Source organism: Mastomys coucha, unplaced genomic scaffold, assembly GCF_008632895.1.
Source record: "Mastomys coucha isolate ucsf_1 unplaced genomic scaffold, UCSF_Mcou_1 pScaffold4, whole genome shotgun sequence".
NCBI classification, from domain to species: Eukaryota; Metazoa; Chordata; class Mammalia; order Rodentia; family Muridae; genus Mastomys; species Mastomys coucha.
The window spans coordinates 50,657,990-50,680,256 of record NW_022196910.1 but is presented as its reverse complement, the minus strand read 5'-3'; the positions used below and the strand labels follow the sequence as shown (position 1 = coordinate 50,680,256).

Here is a 22,267-nt window from a genome sequence, read left to right as displayed (position 1 = left end):
TGCAGTCTCATGTACAGACTGTGTTTTACCCTGTCTAAAGTGAATTCACCTTCCAAGATTCCATAAAATCGGCACCCCAGACAATGCTTGGTGGGTTCTATACTTCCGAAAATAAGATGATATCTAAACCAATAATAGGCTGTGACCTAAAAAAGCCCCTAAATTATTCATGCTCTTCTCCATGCTAAATAAATTGGCAGAACTAGTAAATAAAATAATCATGTAATATCTTATAAAGAGTCTTTTTGGTAAAAGTAAGTGAGTGGACAGACACGGAAATGTCGCCCCGTGGTGAGGTATGCTTTAAGTGCTCAGGAGAAAATTCTGCTGTTCTTGTAAATGGCCAACTTAAATGGAGACTCAAGACAAATGTTTGTTGAAGCAAATTAAAATCAATGAATTTCCCTAAGGCTTAAATCATATAAAATAAGCCAAAGATTATAAATCATCACCACCACAATGAATTAGTGTTCAACTAGTGTACTAGGGAGAATGAACTGGCACTTTTGACAGACACAGTGGAATGCAGCCAGTAGGAAGTCTGTCCCGGCTGCGTCCCCATCCGCGGGACTCTCGTGATATGCCTCGTGGCCCAGTCCTGAGCTGTACATAGAACTTAGCACCTCACTTCCTGGCTCTCAGGGGGCAGAGCCCTTTCTCGAGAGGCAGCTGTTGGGAGAAAGGGGTTTTGCTGATTTAGTATTCATTACTAATATATGCCCATCTCCTCCTCCCCAGCATGATGTGAGGCTTTCCAAGCTATAGACAATAAAACTGACCGAATACATTCCAAAGTGCTCCAAGATTTACAATTGGAAAGAAGATGACCCCATAGGAAGACCAGCAGTCTCAACTAACCTGAACCCCCGAGATCTCTCAGACACTGAGCCACCAACCAGGCAGCATACACCAGCTGATATGGGGCCCCCAACACACAGAACAGGACTGCCTAGTCTGGCCTCAGTGAGAGAAACTGCACCTAACCCTTGAGAGACCTGAGGCCCCAAGGGGTGGATAGGTCTGGTGGGGTGGGCATGGGGTGGGGACATCCTCTTGGAGATGGGGGAGGAGGAGGAATGGGATGAGGAACTATGGGAGGAAGGATTGGGAGGGGATAATGACTGGACTGTAAAAAAAAAAGATTAAAAGATAATAAATAAAAAGAAAAATGTTAACACAAAAAAAATCTAAGCTCAAACAATTAAGATCAATCAAGAATCATTTGGGAAGTAACAGGATGAAAATAAATATGTGAATTCGTAGGAAGAGGTAAATTCTGCCAGTGATAACCCCTTGCAAGCATTGCTCCAGTAATACCTTGCACACAACACCTTGAGAACTACATTACCAATGTTCTCAATTTAGTCCATTTATCCAGTGAGTGTTCATGGCAGTAACTTCAATGCATGCTGCAATTTTAATTTAAAAGTTTTTTCTTGAAAAGCATTTTCTTTCAGTTCTGACCTCAAAGCTCAGGATATAAAAATTATCAATCAAAACTATGTTTTATGAGAAAAGCAGGGCTTTTGACTGAGATGTGTAAGAATATGCTGACGTATCCCATCCCGGCGATGAAGTGCAGAGGTGACTCAGTCCTTACCACACAGTGAGTACCACCTCTTGTCCTGAATATTTTCATAAGCTGCTATTGCAAAGATGACTGGGCAGGATGCAGCCAGTGCCAGGCAGAACTCTCTGCTGAGCTGCAGGGTGTGATACTCCAAGTTCTTAATTGATGTCACGCAAGCTGAGTAGACATTTTATTTTGACACTTAGGAATACGACTTTCATGTTTGTTTCAGCAGAAACAATCCTGGCTCACTATAGAAGCAGGCAGCAACAGCACAGTGAACAGATCCAATTTTTTTTTCTCAAACATGAATATATTCTCAGTTGCTCAAATTCCTCTTACATAGCACAGAACATCAGAGGCTTTAGACAGAAAGAAAACTCAAAGCATATATTTGCTAATAGTGTGCTTATTTGACCAACCCTGATTATGTCACCCATATAAGATGCTGCCCCACTACGGTGAGTTGGATATTAGTCTATCTTCAGTGCCCCAGACACTGAGCATCCAGGAGTGGCACGCCGGGCAGTGGTGGCACACACCTTTAATCCCAGCATTTGGGAGGCAGAGAGAGGCTGATTTCTGAGTTCAAGGCCAGCCTGGTCTACAAAGTGAGTTCCAGGATAGTCAGGGCTATACAGAGAAATCCCGTCTTAAAAACAAACAAACAAACAAACAAAAAAACAAAACAAAACAAAACAGGAAGGAAACATAAAATAACTCCCTGGTATTGCTGCACCAATGTAGAAGGCATCTCAGTTGCCCTTATACAAGGTCAAATGTAACACTTACCATGTGCAAAAGATGAGGTTATCCCTCCTCCTCCTGAAGACTCATGTGTAAGACATACTGAAAATACAGATCCTCCATTTAGCTTCCCTACCCCACTCATGCCACACAGAAAGCACAGCATTTACAACTGTATGACTCTGCCATTTCTGTAAAATCACTACTGGCCCACAAGGAATACAAAACAGGGGATTCCCCAAGCTGTAGCTGTTTTACAAACCCTTACCAATGTCCTCCTCATTCACTCGGTTCCCCCGACTTCTCAGACAAGAGGAGCCCAAGAGGGTGAGAAGCTTGTGTTAAAAGAGATGCTCAGCAGCTGGCGCATCCTCACCCATAGCCAGGCAAGGCATAATGCAAGGGCAGCATCTGGCAGGCTTCTAATCTTCTTCAGGAAATGTATAGAAAATGCTGCAGAATAGGATGCTGTAAAGCATATTGCCCTCAAAGCCTCTTAAAATGCAGTGAACAGAGAATAGAGAGGAAAAGACACCAATTGCCTAAGCTGAAGCGTGCAACTAGGATGCCTTAAATGTCTGTTCGCCCTTACTATGTCAACGATTTTAGTAATTGAAAATCATCCTTTCTTCATCTGTTTTACCTCCAAAACAGTGCATTGTACAATTCTGTCTTCAGTAGCAATCTGCTGAAACATTAATTCAATATTGTCCCGAAGAACAGTTGGCTACCTGTGGTACCAGTGTTGTTCGCTGCCGAAAGGCAGCTAGCTCTGCACTGGGGATGCAATGAGTAAGGAATTCCATCTTGCCACTTGGGTTACGTTTCAACAGCTAGTACTTGGAAGACAAAGGATTTTAATTAAAACTAAGAATTCAAACTCAACACAGCTACAATCTAATGGAAAAAAATCCTTGAACTACCAGTGAGGATGCTAAGCTTTTTGTGAACGCTATTTTCTCCCCAAACTCTACGAGCTGTTGACTCATTTATTCTTTTATCTGACTGTTAATTTAAGTGTCCACTCAGAGCTACATACTACACCAATTTCCATCAGTCTCTCAGTTCTCATTTTCTTAAAGGACAATGTTTAATTCAGAGAGTAGTTGCAAACACTAAATGGAATTGTTTATGTAGTAATGCCTACCCAGCAATAAAGCACTGTGCAATTATAAAACACAACTATTACCAAAACAAGTTAACTTCTTGATTCTGCACTTGATCATTACCACGTGAAGGCAGGCAAGAAAGGGATGAGAAAATAGAGAACGGTATGTGTACAACATATAAATTATACATGATAAGCATACTCTGCAAACTCTAACAAGAGACATAGAGTGTGTTGATCTGATGGAAATGGAGAGGCAGAATATTTGAGTAAAGACAAAAATGACTTTTGTAAGCCCCCAGAAAATAACTGTACGTGGAATTAAAGGTAATTTATAATTTACTGAACAATAAAGTAAAACTGACAGTCCAGGACAGGGTGCTCTGTGCTCTGTTCTGGAAAATCAGATTATCTGATTTATAACTTTACTACTTATAGATGATGTTTAAGAAAGCTGCTTAATCTCTGCGCCTGAGTTTCTTGTCCCATAAATTATTGCCAGCTACCATATCTACATCTGGAATTGGCAACCTAAGGATAAGCAATTCATTTTTTAAAAAATAAGGAGATAGATTATCAAAAGGGATGATGCTTATTAACCAGTTCAGTGAATTCACCTATGAATACATATAATTTTTTTCATGTCTCCCCTTTCACAATTCTGACCAGGCACAGTGGCCTAGGCTGAGGTGTATATAGGGTAGGCTTATTCTGCCTCCTCTTTCTATACAGTCAGTGTAGGAACACAGCCTGTGGTAAGCACAAGGAGGCCAAATACATATAATTTCTAATATATATTCTTTATTGAAAAGTCTACAAGACTTCATGCTGCCCACATTAAACTCAAAACTGACCCCCTGGCTTTTATTAAATCCTGTCTTGTCATTTATTAACACACATTTCTCATAACTTATTGCATAGATTCTCTAGTTCAGTTCAGTCCCTGCCTTGGTTAGTTCTTTCCATCAGCATAAACATAATATGTCTCTTTCATTTGTCCTTTTACAGTCACTTCTTTTACAGAGGAATTCCTTGAAACAGTTGTCTGTGTCAAGTCTCTGATTCATTCTATCTTGGGCCTATTATAATGAGGTCTTTGTCCCTACTTCTCTCCTCAAAACGGGCCCTATGGAGGTCATCGATGATCTGGACATGGTATGCCCCACCCACCTGCCTTTCTCTGGTCCTCCTTCTCCTCTACTGAGGAGACTCTGCCATCACAGACCAGATCCTTCTTCTGAAACAGGAAATGGCCCCAGAACATGGTTTTCCTCAAGTTCTTCTCTAACACTAGTCTCCCTCATGGTTCCTTTTTCAGTTTCCTGGTCTCTAAATATCGGAGCAACTCTATGCCATTTCCACAGACATCTTATTCTTTCTTCAAACTCAGAAGCTCATCTGGCCTAGTCTAAGCAGCAGCTTGCCTGAAATTCCATCCTGCAAGTAGTAGCTCAAATGGTAATCAGAGTCCAACAAGAGTCCTTGTCTCAATATGTAGGATAGAAAGTGATCAATGAGGCTTCCACACATGCACGCATGCACCAACATACTCATGTGCCCACACACAGGCAAACATGCATACATACATACACATTACATAAACAGGCATGCACATGAAAAAAAAAAGATCTACACATCTATAGCTAGCCATGGAGTCCCCTTCTAAGAGTCTACATAGCAAGCCAGCCATAAGTTCCAAATGCATTTCCTTCCACATGTCCACCTTTCCTGATCTCTGATGCTATCTTTCTCTCCATTAGCATTTGTAGAAAGATGGCAGTTTTCTCTTTCAAACGGACAAGCTACCAGTGACCCTCTTCATGTTCACCTTGAGTGCCTTTGGCTGTTTTGTCCGCCTGCCACGCTTCTGTGTGTATGTGGAACTACACCATGCCCCCACCCCGATCGAATGCTTGTCAATTGTTTTCAGATATGAAATTGTTCTTTAAGAGTAATTGACACTTCATGGGTGTTTCTTTGCTGACACACAACCTCACAGCAGACTCCCTGGATCTCTGGTGCTGACAATCATTTTGCTGTCTCTTCCCCTGAGCCTTGGATGTAAGGGTGGCTGCAGATGCGTCAAGGGAGTCTGGGCAACCCATGTCGGCTGTTCTCCTCGTTGTTGTGGCTTTCAGGAATGCTCTTTACCTGCTGCAAAAAGAAGCTTCATGGATGAGGACTAAGAGCTGCACTATCCCATCAATATGGATGCTAAAACAAGGCTCACCAGCATTGATGGGGAAGTTAACAACTGGTGAGAGACGTTAGGTTTTCGGAGTGATGAACTCTCAAATGGTTATCCAAGTGGTTAGTCCTAAAAAGTACATACAACTAACACTAAATGGGCTCAGCAGTTTTCTCATGCTCACCTATGTGTGTGTGCGTATGTGTGTATGTATAGATAGATAGATAGATGTGTGTGTATGTGTGTGTATAAATATTTGTGTGTGTATATACACAAAATATATGTTTTTAAGAGACAATGCAAGTGAGTAAAGTTGGGAGGAGGAGCAGGTGGTACTGCATAGGGAAGAGCTCACCAATCGGCTGTCCAGTGCCAAATGACCAGCTCTGAAAACTTACCTGCAAGTAACATGATATGGACCCAGCAGGGTACATTTAAGAATGTATATGTATGAGCAAATGCATGTATCTGTGTGGTAACAATTAATGAAAAAGACGTCATGAATTTGAAAGAGATCAGGGGTGGGTATGTGGGAGGCTTGGAGGGATGAAAGGGAAGGGAAAATGTCACTAAATCACAATCTCAAAACTAAACAAGCCAGAGATGATAGCACAAGCCTGTAATATCAGCATTTGAGAGGCAGGGTGTGCAGATCTCTGTGAGTTTGAGGCCAGCCTGGTCTACAGAGCAAGTTCTAGAACAGCAAGGGCTACACGGAGAAACCCTGTCTTGAAAAACCAACAAACAAATAAAAAGAGGAAGGCCATGAATTTGAAAGGGTAACATGGGAGGTACTGAGGAAAGAGAGAAAGGAAGAAAATGATGTAAGTATATTTAAATTAAATTTTAAGAAATAATAAGAAAAAGAATAATTAAGAGAAGGCTTGAAGCAATATCCCTCCACAAAAGACTATAGAAGCAATGTAATACACAAGACCTCAACCACATAACATTGTCATGTTGCCACCAATTACAGAGACCTAAGCAACACTATTACTCAGAAACATAATAGTTGTTCATAATCAACTGTAACACGAGATTGTTTACAGAGAGATGGAAACGAAGCAAAGAAGGGGGCCTCGGGAAGGTCATGGCCGTTACAGGGTTAGATATAAGTGTGTAGGGATTTCCTGGAGAGTCTTTTGCTCCTTGGAAGCTTTGCAGAATGCTCTTTCCCTTGCACAATAACAAACAACCTTAAAGATACAGAGTCCTCTTTGTACACTGAGATCACCGGGATGGAAGATTGGTGACACTACTTATCAATGGTGCAAGAAATACCTGCAAGAAATGCGCCTGCAAGAAATGCGCCTGCAAGAAATGCGCCTGCAGCCTGCATTCAATGAAGACCCTTCGCTCAGAAGACTCTCACTTCTGTCTCATTCATGCTCATGACTGAAATCCGCATTTCTGTGAATATTTCAAGAAGCTAGTAACTTCAAAATGGTATAATAGTCTGCTCCCTTCAGCTTTTACCTTTCTCAGTCATCCAACCTTTGAAAGGCACTGTGAATTTGCTACTTTGATGCGCTACTTATTGATAGGAGCTCAACTCCTCTGGATTTGACATGGTATGATAGAAAGCTGTCCTTTCAGAACTGGCCTCTTGAGCAGCCAAGGCTCCCTGGTTAAACTGTGCAGCTTGCACCAGGAATGTAAAATATTGTATCAGTCTTTCTGCTGACACGGCCACTGTGTGATTTAATTCCAGCTGGTTGTGAGATGTAATGCATTATCAGAGGTTTGAGCACACAATTTGCATCCCCATAACTCCAAAGTAGGGTTTTATACCAATGCTTACATCTCTCTGATTGTTTGAAAGCTTCTAATTGCTACCGTAGTGTTATCAAAATTACTATATTTTCCTTAGTAATTTCATGGAACTTATCTCCATTAATTTTAGTTAGAATTTTCTTATCAAGTTACTATGACTTAATTATTAGTGTGATGGTCAATTGTATTGGTTTTGTCACTTTAATTAATTAATACGTGTTGCACAATCCTGTTTCCCTCCAATGTTTGAATCATGTAAAAATATATTTCCCTCAGATGTATTTTTTTCTGGGTCACTTTTTTTTCCAAATCCCAATGTACATCTGACTATCACTTGTTTAGCTCTGATATTTCTACATGATTCTTGATTATTTCTCCTGGACCCCCACTGCTACCACTACATTCTTTAATTTCAGAAGATGGAAACTCCATTCAGAAGAAACCTTCCTGGAGTCCCTTCCTTCTTTCAAATGCTGCCAAAGGCTTTGGTTTATTATATCACTTCCTCATGGGAGATTTATTCATTATCCATCCAGTCCTCGGCATCCATTTTACCTTACTCAAAGGCCCTATGCCTCTCCTGTGCACTCAGGCCAGACCCTCCACATTTCTGCTCTCACAATTTTACAGTCCATCTCTACCCATATAGACAGTGGACGTTTACAAAGTGAGCCACCGTGCCTCTCAAATATTTGAATAGCCTCCCTTTCCACTCAAAACAAACTTGCTTATTTAGTGACCACTGGCCACTCACCACCTCCTCCACCTTGTTTCCTGCTTCAGCTACATAGTTCTTCCTTTTCTCACCGCTTGCATTCCTCCACAGGGCCATGGGAGCAGAGACTGGGATGTTTCAAATTCTTCTTTATACCCTGAGCCCAGAACAGTGCCTAGTGATTTCATATTTACTCTATGAATGAGCAGCACAAATGAATAAAGAATTTCAACCTGTATCATGTAATTCATGGAAACTTTGAAAATATGCACACATCAAGGTAGAAGGAGAAGGTGACACCTCAGAAAACTGTGTTTTATGTTCCAGATCCTACACTGGAGATTGATAAACTAGGAATTTTAACTAGGATGGGCTCTATTACATTAGGCTTCTGTGAACCTGCTATATTCACGAATCCATGTTCACCCGTTACCTAAGATAGCCGGTGTTCTTACATATTTGAAATGCTCATCATATAAATCTAAAATTAATATATCTGTCACAAATAGTATTAACCTCTTCGTTTGACACCCTACTTATCTGCATAATTTTTCTAATGTTTATCAATATCTCCAGTCTCAAGATGGAAGTTTTTAAAATTTATGAAATGCCACAGCGTCATGGACACGTGTGGTTAATTCCATGTTGTAGGTTACATTTGTGTTGGTTGTAACTGCTCAAGCACATAACTGGGGATTTCCTTATAGGATCTCTTTTATCTAAATGCCATTGAGAATGCTCTTGAAGGTTAAATTACATACTAAGCTAACATCTGAATGCAAAAGAATGCAAGGTACTTGGGTATCGTGAATGTCATTCAGAAATTCTTTGCTTTTTTTTTTTTTAGCTTTATAATAGGTTGTGGCACAGGGGCCTACTTGCCCTCTTTGCTTTCTATATCTTTATGCTTCTAGTTTTTTCTTCTTGCCTAGGGACTTTTTCTTCAACATCTCCTTCTGGCTCTTTTTCTTTGATCTCAAATTTAGATGTTGCTTAGAACTGGGCCATCTTCTGATTCTATACGCCACATACCCTGAACAAATTTACTTTTCTTTATCTCCAGCAGAGAGACAACTGTCTCCTGGGCATAACAGTTATGAGAAGACAAACTTGATTCATAATTAAATAAGTTAGAAAGCAAAATGAATAAATGCATGTCACTATGACTGGCACCCAGATTTCTAATTTGAGTCATTGTAATACAGTGACAGGTGACACAAGCTTTTTGACAAGATCAATCAAATACTGCATTGGCTCACCATCGTATACCAGTCACCCACAGAGCTGAGAACTTGACAAATGTTGCATTTGATAAAAGCAAATATATAATGATATGTCTCTTCATCTACTATGCAAGTTTCAACAATTTATATGCATGCAAAATATATATATACAGTCAACATGGTGAGACTGCATTTTAACAAGTCAGATTTGAAAAAAGTGTATCAGAACTATGGGGGTATGCACATAATTTATACTTCCAGTAAATGGAATTTAAATGGCAGAAAGACAAAATACATGGTAATGTGCAAAAAATATGTAGATACTTTGAGATAATGAGGAAAAGACTTTTAAAAAACTTTGAAATAAAATTAGACACTGAAAAACAAGGGTAGACTACGGATGATTGAACAGTGGTTCAGAACTGCTGGCTAACTTTCATGATCATTGCCTATATTTTGTAGTCTTGCTTTTTCTTTTTTCTTTTCTTTTTTCCATGTTAGTGATCTATAAGTGTGTTGTTAATAACATTCTTGCTTTAGATTCTAATTTTCAACTCTGTAGCATTCTGTTAGGTTGTTGTGATTGTTCTCATTTTTATTCTTATTAAAGCTAGCTATTTACTTTACATATCTATCTCAGCTTCTCCCCACTCTCCCCTATCCATTTTCCTCAGAAAAGTGACACCTCCCATGCAGTCTTGCTTCTGACCAACAGTTGGTTTATTTTTCTCTGTTAGGACATTTATATTAGATAACTCACTCACATTCATTTGTTCTATGGGCCATCTTTTGAAATGTGCTATGATTTCACAGACACCACTCTGAGATTTTTTTTTATATGAAATTTCCCCATCTTATGGGAGTGCTTTCCCCACTGCTCGGAGCTAGCTGGAGTCCCTTCTGGATGTACTCCTGTGCAAGCCAAATATCTGGAAGAAGCGACCCTGTGGTTGAACATCAGGGCAGTGATAAGTCTTCTTCTTCTATCCCATCACACGCAATTATCCTCAAGGCAGTCCTAGCATTGCTGACTCCTTGAGGCTGCAGGGAATGTCAATTCAGACAAACGACTCCATTTTACAGTGGCATTTTTGTCTTGCTGTCTGGTACTACTGTTCCTTTCCCCAGGAAGCTCTCTGCCGCTGCTTAAAAACAGGTTACTCTTGGGATTCAAGATTTTTAGCTTTTCACTATCATGACTTTAATCAAGGGCTATAATTTGAGGATATTTGGGGTTTTGTAATTTTAGACTTTGGGGGACATTCTTTGTGAGAATTCCAACATTCTTGGTCAGAAGAGTCAGGACGATTTATTTGAAAATTAACCAACGCTGGCTTTCCTCCTGTGCCTAGCATGGTAAACCAGCTCATAGCAGATGCACATGATAAATCAATATTGAACTTAAATGTATATTTGATTGCATGTTTGTAATTCTGGTTTTATAGAATTTTGAAAATCAACAGATCAATAGAGTCAGAAAGTAGTTGATGTCTACCTAGAGCTTGAAGTAGATGAGTCTAGGGTTTCATAAGAAGGGACAATTAAAAAAAAAAAGTTCTGAAATTGATTTTAGAAATGTCTATATAACTCAGGAAATACAAAAAGATAAAACTAAGCTGATTTGTTAAAGTCATGAATTATGGGGCTGCAGGAATGGCTAAGCAGTCCAGAACATGTACTCCTCTTGCAAGAGGACCCAGGTTATATTCCAACCCCTCATATCAGAAAGGCTTATAACTGCCCAACACCCCTGCTTCAAGGAATCTGAAACCTCTGGCATCTGTGGGCCCCTGAACTTAAATTTACATACCCAAATGCAAACTTATACATGCAAACTTATACATGTAATTAAAAGACAAAAACTTATATAGTACACACACACACACACACACACACACACACACACACACTCACATGTCTGTATTAGAAAGAAGCTATCCCTAACAAATAAGACTCCATGATAACTAATACACATTCTACTCTTCTAGGACATTACTATACACTACTCTGCTTTTCATTATTTGCAAGTAAAATTAAGGCACAGTGGCATGAGGCCATAAACAGCTCAAAGACATACCTGGGGTAGGTTTTTACTCTCTTAGTCGTTCCTTTTCTCAACTGCTCTACTCTTCTCCCCCACAATTATGTTCCTAAGTAAACAAAATCCGGAAGTCTTTGCCTCAGGGTCTGCCTTGGAGAGGAAGGGCCTAAGGCTCGGGAATCTCCAAAGTTTACTTCTCTATTTTCATGCCCTAAGTATTATGAACAATGGAGAGGATAGAAAGCCACGCAGAGAATTCACCATGCACTCTCTGTAGCATCTCCAGCCTGATCATGCTTCACCATGGTTTATGCTATGTGAACATTCACTGTCGCTGTCATGAGCTTCTTCCAGGAACTCTGTCTGCCTTCCCTGCAGTTGCAGACTAAAATTTGTTTAAAAGTATAAACCAGAATAAGTCTTCCTTCTCCTTGGTTGTTTCTGTCAGGTATTTCAATCACATTAAACACAAAATTAACCAACATAGGAAATTGGTACCAAGAGTGGGGTTATTGTTATGATGACCTGAACCATTTCGAATAAGTTTGTAGGAGGGATGTAAGAGAGATTAGATGTACAGGTTACAGAAGACCAAAAATACTATGAGCAACAAATCATCTGGTGGGAGCCTGGAAGATCAGAATGCCATGCTAAGCTTAAGTAATGTGCTCCTATTTATATTTTTGTTCAGAATGGAAAAAAAATTAAAGTTCATTCATATTATAGTCTGTCCAAGAATCTAGCTATATTCTACCCATGTTCTAAAATATAAATGAGATTTTATTTTTTTAACTTAAACTCTTTGTTTGGCAGAGAAAGTTAAGACAATACAACAGTTTAGGATATGGCATGGTTATTGTTAACTGCATTTAATCAGATTTACAATATGATTCAAGAGAAAATATCCAAGCAGAGAATTTAAAAAAAAAAATGTGAAGTTGGGTATAATGGAACCAAATATATTTACAGTTGGTTACAAAGCTGCTGTTACTACTAAATATATTAGAAACACTGGACAAAGTCTCATAATTAGCACTGAGACAATAGAAACTGTGCCTTAAAGAAAGGTCTTTCTGATCCTACTACAGACAGTAGTAAAAATACAAATTTATTTGACAGGAGAGTAAATAAAAAGAGAGTGGGGATAAAAAGATGACCTCTGTGTGATCCTGCAGGAAAGGAGCCACATAGGGAGGTATTTCTCCAGGTTCAGTTATGCAGGCATTCAGGAGCTGCTCCAGCTCAAGGTTCAAGGTTCAAGGTGGGTCAGCTATTTCTCTACCATATATCAGAAAGTGGCATTGGGCATGATAAAAGAGCTATACCATCCTGGAGGTTTGAACCAAGATTCCACAGAAAACTCTCAGAAGACAAAGCATAGCAGCTCCAGATTCCTTGTGGAGAGTCCATGAGTGGGCTTTGAAGGCAAAGTCTGAACTGCATGGAGACTTTAGGATACTGAAAGTGCCAGAAATGTGGGCCATCTATCTATAAAGGGAAACTGAGGACACAAGTAGAGCCTAGGTCAAAGAGATCACACCTACTGTGTGTCCCAGATGATGGTATTGAAACTATTATAAATTTTGTTCCTTGCCATTCTACATTGTGATTTGCTTTGGTTCGGTCCTTGTCCTTCTCTTCTTCCCTTTGAGAATAGGAATATTTACACTGTGCTGCTGTAACTTTGTTTTTTCCATTTTACAAGGCTCATAATTAAAAAACATCAGTAGAGGTTTTGAACTTTGGGCAATATTGGTATGACCATGGAAACTTTGGCAGTTGGTCTAATCATATTTGGATTATGAAATTCCCATGAGTCTCTGGGAGCCAGATGAACAATACTGTAGTGTGAAAATAAAATGTCCAGTACAGGCTTGTGTTCTCAGTGTTTGTGGGTCATTCAGCCTTTAGTCAGTGGAGCCTACATGTAGAAATAAGTCACTAGGAGCAAGTCTTCAGAGGTAATATCTGCACCTAGTTTGAGCCTCAAAATCTCTGCTTGCTGACCCATGCTATGTGAATGGCTGCTGTTACGTGTTCCCAGTGCCTTTTCCTCTTAAGCCTTATTTGGCCAGATACTGAGGCCTAGTGAGGAAGCCTGAGCCTTTGCTCGAGCTTAGAGACCTCTCTTGCTCACTTCTGTACTAGAGTGACTCAGCATGACATACCCACCTGAATGAGACTGCCTCTGTCTACCTATTGCTGATGTGTCAGTTTCTTATAGGCCCCATGAGATCACCCACAACCCCATACATCATCTCACCCCATACCCTCTGTCATCCTTCCCCGCCCCCTATGTCATCTCACCTCACCAAAAATTCCCACCTCCTTCCTCAACCCTATATAAACAAAAGACTGATAGAATAAAATGAGTTCCTGCTTTGGCAAGACTCCCTGCCCGGGTGCTTGTTTTGGGCCTTGACACTCACCATCCAGCTCAGCCCCCAAGTGACTCGGCTGGACCAGGTTCTCTCTTCTCACCCTGACCTGCTGGCAGAGAACCACCGGCATTTCCCCACAAAGAAAGACTCAAATCTCTCTGAAGGCATAAGCTTACATGAGCATTTCCTCCATGAATTTGTTTCTGTCAGGTATTTTTGTCATGGTGCCACAAAAACAGCTAACATAGTATTGTTACCACACTAGTAAATATATCATACATTAATGATCAATACTTAAATTTCAGTTCCTAGATGCCTAATACAGTTGTAGTTACTTTATATAGGGAGATCAGTCTCCACAGCTATTATATATGTGCCTTCCATTCCATGTTATAGTTGGTGTGAACCTGAGGATCTAAGCAGTTAAATATCTTAACCAAATTTTCACACCTTGAAAACAGAATTCAAATCATTATAAATTCAACATCTTGCTGTACTGTACAGATGATGGCTTGACATAGAAATAGCATCAGCACACAGCGGAGAGAATTCAACAAAAGGGGGGAAGCTAGGATTATGCATGTCTACCAGCCCTGTGGACATGCAAATGGCATTTTATAATCCAGACCAACCATCTCCCTAGAAGGATAAATTTATCTTTCGAACTTTGGCAGCCTTCTCTCTGCTGAAGATTCACTTCCAGTAAATAGTCAAGAGCTAACCTGCTCAATTAGGACATTGTGTCAATAAACCTGAGTTTTTTACTCAGCTGCATGAACTAATTGCAAATATTAAGCTTTCATGGAAGGCTGACGAACACCCTAGCTGTACGAGGAATTTGATAAGAGAGAGAATAGTTTTATTCATTCTTGTTTTAAACTCTAACTTGATGAAATGACAAAAATCAATGATAACATGCCTCCTCCTTCAAAAATGATTTTATGATCCTGATAGTTTATCCCTTATCATTAGCACACAGATTAAAATTATTTGTCTTTGCTATAAACAGAGTACTCAGTATACACACATGAGAATCATGAGATGATTCCTCAAATATTAGTATCTACACATACTAGATGCTGTAATTGAAGACAAAAGGTTTAATTGTCTTGCATAACTAAATGAGGTAAAGTGAACTTACAAGAATATGGCTCCCTAAATCTCATTCATTAATCCAATCACTATTGATAAATCAGATATTAGCTAATGCATAAAGGTATGCTGTGTTCTGAGCTCCAGGCCAAACAATAAAAATATTCTATAAGTGACCATCTGAAACACCTAAGGAAAATATCCAAATTGTAGATTGGTATATCTATTTACAGAAGCATGTGTAATTTTATAAAATACTGCATGTTACAAAAAGTAGCAATAATTAAAATCATTTCATAAAGGGTATTGTTTTAATCTTGAATAGCAACATTTAAGCACAGCCATACTGAATTACAGAAAATAAAGGAAACCAACATTTTTTAAATTTGTTTTTCACTTCAAAGCATAATTTTCTTCATTCCCAATCAAATGGACCATGAGTGTGGCTCTTAGACACTTAATCCTTGGCTACTTTCTGAATAAAATAAAGAGCGCTAGAAAGGACTTCAGAAAGCAGGTGTTTCTAACATCACTAAAGTAACAGTTGGAAGTGTTAAAAAGGAGAAAGAAAAACGACTTGCATTGAAATAGCTGTATTGTAAAAAGAACAAGCTCAATCTAATCTAATCTCCGCTCAGAAGTGAGTTGGGAGAAAGAAAAACTGGCCTTGCTAAGTCTAGTGAGGAATGCTGTAGAGTGTAAATTGCCTTTAAGATAAGCAAGATCAGCAAGATAATTGCCCAATTAGCAAATCAATGAACGAGTGAATGAATTCATATGTCATGTGAGCACAAGTCAAGGACTGCTCTGAGCCTAAGAAGGAAGGAGCTTGAGCCTGGGAAGGAGTGGTGATAGTCTACTTTGTCACTCTTTCTTTAAAGATTAGGCATAAGTGCTACCTTTTAATAATTAAATAATTTTAAGTAATTAAAAATACATGTATTGGGGCTGGAGAGACGGCTCAGAGGTTAAGAGCACTGACTGCTCTTCCAGAGGTCCTGAGTTCAAATCCTAACAACCACATGGTGGCGCACAACCATCTGTAATGGGATCCGATGCCTTCTTCTCGTGCGTCTGAAGACAGCTACAGTGTACTTACATATAATAATAAATAAATAAATCTTTTTTAAAAATACATGTATTTTATAGAACTCTTCTCTGTGTGTGTGCGTGCACCCAAGGAAAACGAAGTCAGTGCATCCTACAGTTGTCTGGGACACCTGCTATTTCCAGCATTATTCTGAAAGCCATGGTACAGAGAACATCTAAGATTCCATGGGTAGCTAAAAAAAAAATGAGCCCATGTGTATATGTAAAGGAGTATGTCTATGTGTGTGCATGTATATAGTGATATACTATGTAGACATGCAAAGAAACATTGAACTCTATGATAACAAGGATGAACCCAGAACATATCATGCTGAGTGACAGAAACTAACAAATCAAAGTACTGTTTAACCATAATTTTTTGTGGACTGTGAGGGTGGTATTTGTTTTCATTTTGATGTTCATTTGTGGATTGGTTTTTTTTGTTTGTTTGCTTGCTTGTTTTTGGCTTTTGACTTTTTTGTTTTTTTATCAGATGTTTGTTTGATGTTTGTTTTGAGGCATGGTTTTACATAACCCAGGCTGGCCCTAAACTCAGCACATAGGTAAGGCTAGTGTAAAACCCCTGATCCTTTTGTTCTCATCTCCTGGGTATTAAAATAAAGAGATGTGTACCGCTGTGCTTAGGATAATATGGAATGGTTTTTAAAAGTCATATGCATGGAATAGAATGTTGGCGGCTGGGGGTAGTGGCAGAGGGGTGTCCTACATAAGGAGATAGAGGTCAAAAGGCACAGAGCCACACCCCAATGGGACAAGTCAAGATCTCCAGACCAAATGTAGATCAGGGAACCACAGTTAAAAACATTCCAGAGAATAGAAGGAATTTGCTGAAAGACTAGAATTTAGTTAGAACCAAAAATGATAACTACTTGATTATGTAGATTTACTAGCTTGCTAAACTGTAGCAAACATTTCACTGTGTGTGTGTGTGTATGTGTGTGTGTGTGTGTGTGTGTGTGTAAAACTTAACACCATTCCAAACAGTATACATTGTATACACAATATATATGAATGAATGGAAGCAAAATTCTACTTTTATTCAAATTGTCTAGAGTTTTACTTCTTCCTTCTTTCCAATCATATATTAAATATAGGTTGATGTTGCTACAGTCTCAGGATACAGGCACACACACACCCCGTTAATTCATGTAGAATATAACTTTAATGTAGAAAAAAACATATTTTAACCTCAGTTATGTTTCTGTATCATTTCCTTGGTTGGTGAGCACCTGACACAAATTTTTAGTATGCTGATGCTTTCAGTGACCTTATATCAACCATGTCCTTGAGAATCTCTAAATTATTAAAAGGAAAATGAGGTCCCGTAACAGTACATGTCTTCCTAAGGTTTCCAGGCTTAGCTTGAATTCAGGTTCTTGCTCTGACCAGCACGCATATAAGCTGATGTATTTCCCTACACGAACTTTGTTGCAAGCAAAGTGAGTTACAGACAGCTCATTCAGATTTAATTCATGCAACAGTAGGTAGCCCCACTCAAAATAAGTGTTCTTTTTGGGATTCAGAACTGCTCATGGGGAAACATATCTGAAAAGCAATGACTGAAAAATGAGTATTGAATCATTTACCGCAAATCATGTTTTTATTAAATATTTCATTCTTCACACCATAGATTTATCATATTTTTTTTCTTATTATTTTATTTTTTTTAAAAAAATGCCTTGGAAGCAGAGTGTTTGGAACAACATAAAAATCTACCCTGAGGGTAAAAGTGCTGACTAGATAAAGTCCTTTCTATTTTGTGTGTGTGTGTGTGTGTGTGTGTGTGTGTGTGTGTGTGTGTGTGTGAATATGTATGTGAGATTAAAAAGTTTGTTTGTTTGTTTTCGTTTGGGGGCTGGTTGTTTGTTGTTACTGACTCAGGCTTTTTTAAGCCTTCCTTTCCAACTCATCTGTGCTTTTTCTTCAGTTGTCCCAGGCTGTAAAGCATGCCCTCTACTGGTAGGAAGAAAATCATCACTACTTTAAAAGATTCCAGGCATTCAAGGAAGAAGAAATACACTGACCTATACACCATCAATTGTTAAAGTAGCCATCACATTATTACTCCAATACTTAAAACTGGAAAGAAAACAGATTTACAAGACAGAAAAGCTGGAGCTTAGTGGTTGAATTTATATTTGATAACACATTTTATTGTTTCGTCGGTTTTTGTTTTTGAGACAGGGTTTCTCTGTGTACTCCTGGCTGTCCAGGAACTCACTCTGTAGACCAGGCTGGCCTGGAACTCAGAGACCCACCTGCCTCTGCCTCCTGAGTGCTGGGATTAAAGCTGTCTGCCACCCAGCACATTCTATATTATCTCTAATAAGGAAGTCTAATCCCAGCAGTGTTGAGTGACAGAAAGGAAAATCAACCTCAGATGGATGGAGACAACTTCAATTTTTGCCAATATGCTACCAATCAATCTGTTGATGATGATGATGATGTATTTCAAAATATACACTGGAGGCATGACTCAGTCCTAAGAGAAAGTCGTCACTGATATATTTTCTCATCGCTTATTTTCTATTCATCTCTCCAGTGAACCTCCATTGACCTTTTCATTATCTTCTCACAAGGCAATAAGAGAATGCCTGAGCTTATCACAAATGCTACAAGTTAATTAAACTGTGATCTATATCCACAGCATAATATTCCTAACAAGACTAGGTAAACAATACACATTGCCTTTGGGGGTGTTGAGGTAAAGCCTTATCCTAAAAGCATGGCTGACTTTGAAGAAAACTTAGGAGGCCACTGAAGATCTCTCCTGTGCAATCAGGTACCCAATACCTTCTCTACTCTTTTCCTCTCTTCCACATTTTTTTATTGGTTATTTCATTTATTTACATTTGAAATGTTGTCCCCTTTCTCGATTCCCCTAGGCAAACCCCCATCCCATCCCCATCTGCCCCATCAGCCTCTATGAGTGTGCTCCCCTACCCACCCACCCACTCCTGCCTCACCACACTTGGGCATCAAGCTTCCACAGGACCAAGGGGTCCCCCTCCCACTGATGCCCTACATATGCAGCTAGAGTCATGAGTCCCACCATGTGTGCTCTTTGGTTGGTGGTTTAGTCCCTGGGTACTCTGGGGCTCTAGCCTCAACATCCTATTACCAAGTCATTCCAAGGAAAGTCTCTGAGCCATGTGATGGGAACATTATTTACACAGACAACACAAAGCTTTGGTCCCACAGCTTATGTAAGGCTCTATGTAAGTTTCCCTTGCAATCCGTAGACAAACCACCACTTCCACGAACCCCGATTTTCTTAGTCTTTCTCTCCTCTCAGTTTTGTTATAATACTGTTATGTGCATGGCCCCTGTCTTCACACTGGGAACTGGGAAGCCAACTCTGGAATCCAGCCACTGGCTCATTCGTTCATTCTTCCCCTCACAATAGAACAAGTGCCTGATTCGTGGCAACTAATCAATTAATGTGGAATGGATGAATGAATGATTTATCAGGAATATTGCAGAAATCATTTCAGGTTGGAATCAGAGATTGGGTAGTCTATTGACCTGTGGAGCTTCACATTGTGATTTATAAAGAAAGATTATGTGGATATCATTGTGAACACTCAAAAGCATACTAAAGCCCCTACTCCAAAAGAATAAAACATAAGAAAATCAATTAAATGAATGTTGAGGACACCACAGAAAAAAATGGATTTGAATCAATATTTGAAGTCATTTCATGAATTACTCTATAAAGTATTATTTCTTCTGGATTACCATCACTTCCATTTAATAAAGCATTTTAAGGCAAAGAATAGAAAGCAAAAGTAATCTATAAAATACTACATTCCTGAGACTAGTTAAGCTGTTATGTTGTTAAATATTTCACAAAGTTTCTACTCCTTCTTCAATAAAGCTTAAAATAGATTATTGTACCTCAGAGAACTAAGAAGGCAAGAAGTAACATAAAAAGAATAATAATCATGTTAGTATATGTAGTTCCTAGCATTGTTTTATTAGAACATTGCCAAACCTTACTAAAATCAAACCATTTAACACAGGATCACCTGAGAATATCTTAGTCTGATGCAAAAGTTATATTCATAAAAACATGGCACTCTCCTTTAAAATATATCTATTATAGCAAAACTTTAGCATAAACACACTTAAGGTATACCTGAACCAAAATAATGAAGAAGTTAATATGACCAAATATTCATATCTCATTTTCTGATATTGCTATCTGTCTAGGTGAGTCAGGATTATAACACCAGAAAAATGACTGCAGTCATGTTTTGAAGACAGTTCAACACTATCCATTTTATTGCCAACATTTTAGCCTTATATCACACATGATGAAAGAACAGACCTGTGAAAAAAGATTGTGGGTCGAACAGAGTAAAATCCAGCAACAAAAACTGATAGAAAAAGATCTGTTCTTGTAATTGTACTTGGATTTTCACCAGAAATGAACAACTTTTCTCAGTAGCAAAATTTTTATTCTGTTTCTCAATGAAAATTCCCTATCCAATTACATGTAAAAAGGGTAAAATTCAGCTAGTGTAATACAATCAGCTTTTAAGGTAAAAGAAAAAAACAAAGCTGTGAGAAGTTTAGTGTCTATTCTTGTACATAATAATCATATTTATTGCATAATTTGGATATTTATAACATTTTTCAGAATGAATTATTTGAATAAATTGTTTACAAATCAATGAAATTAATTGAAAGCCAAATAGATGATGCAACTTTCTTTGTTCATGAAGTCATCATGTTCCTTTATCTTCTTAAAGACTGGAGGAAGCAAAATAAAGGAAAAAGATAGTAACCTCGAATATTCATCTTAATTTATTCATTTAATAAGAATTCTGTGAGTGCCTTTTAGGTGCCAGAAACTCATAACAGCTGAGAATTCAAAGATATTCATGGTCACAACTCCTTCAGAGCTAAGAGAAGGGATAATGTATCAGAGAAAACTTCAGATTTGGGAAAACAATAACCACCAGGAGAATATCCAAAAAGAAGAAGAGGAGGAAGAGGAGAAGGAGTAAGAAAGCAAAATAGAAGACAAAATCCCAAATGGCTACATCATTGGAAAAGTAGGTTTTATTCCACCCATTTATTCCTCCCATAAAGTTCCAAAAGAATTATATTCTTCATTTTTCAAGTAAATAAAGTAGTATTGTGACCATCTGCAATGTATGGATTCAAAGACCAGGCACTGATGAGATAACAGCTTCAGTCAGGTGGCCTCTCCTCCCCCGTTCACAGAACACAGAGAATAAACTCATTGTCCTTAACTTTCTAACTACAGAGACTAACAGGAATACTGGAGCGACCAGGCAGGGTGTTTTAAACAACTCCGAGTCCTCCACAACTGCTCCAAAATACCTCTTCTTGTGCCATCAGCGTGAAGAAACTGGTTAATTTTCATTTTGTTATCCAGTGAATGGAGCTAAGAAAATACCATCCACCATTTATTTTTATCTCTCTCTCTACCATTTATTTTTTCAAGTAATCAAAATGTCCATAAAAAGCACCATAAAATACCACATTCTTGAGAACAGTGGTTAGGTCATGGAACTATAATAAGGTAGCCAGAAAGATGTAGGACCTGGCTTAGGTAAACCAGAGTTAAAACTCTATTGTCCCCAAGAAGCTGAACCCATTCGACTCCTATATAAGTGGAGTTTGAACCGTGAGACAACATTCTTAAGACACCGTAAGCACACGAATGTCACCACCTCAGATTCTTAAAAAAAAAAACTAAGCAAAACAATAATAATTGACATATGATTTTTTCAAATACTCTGAAATCATCTGATGGAGTCTGTTTAGCTAGAATCTATAGAAATCTAGAACCACTAAGGCCCAAAATGACATGCCTAGGAGAAACGAATGAAAGTGATTTAAAGCTGATAAGTCCTCCAACCTATGTGATATAAGCCTGTTTACTAGAATCATCAATAAATGTCAAACACCTGACTGTCACAATATTAAATGTTTGATAAGTCTGTATTTCTCCTAAGGCAAATCTAGCAAGGAGACCATTCTGCATGTAATAAAATTTATTTTACCACTTTTATTTTCCCTTAGGTAAAGATGTCATATTGAAGCCAGTGGGAGGAACATCATCTTTGTTACATTTGAGAAACAGACAGAGAGAGACTACTGGTTTATAATGGATGTGTTTTTAACCCCTGTAGATGTTCTGTGAGGGCAGAAAGTTGTGTTAGAAAGAGATGCATCCTATTTTTATAAGTACCTTCAAACTTCCATTGCTTACCTTAATGCTGAATTTTCCCACACCACAAAAGTGTAAAAGTCTCTACGGGGGGGGGGGGGAACTGTATCTGTC

The 22,267-nt window shown here is 38.7% G+C and overlaps 1 protein-coding gene and 1 non-coding gene across 5 annotated transcripts in view; both read right to left on the bottom strand.

Moving 5' to 3' along the window:
* Nucleotides 1-22,267, bottom strand: part of Tafa2 (TAFA chemokine like family member 2) — a 472,572-nt gene that overhangs the window by 254,741 nt on the left and 195,564 nt on the right. The gene's annotated exons all lie outside the window — the stretch shown is intronic.
* Nucleotides 4,065-4,197, bottom strand: LOC116076603. Its single transcript, XR_004113010.1, has one exon. It is a non-coding gene; the product is annotated as a small nucleolar RNA SNORA51 (small nucleolar RNA).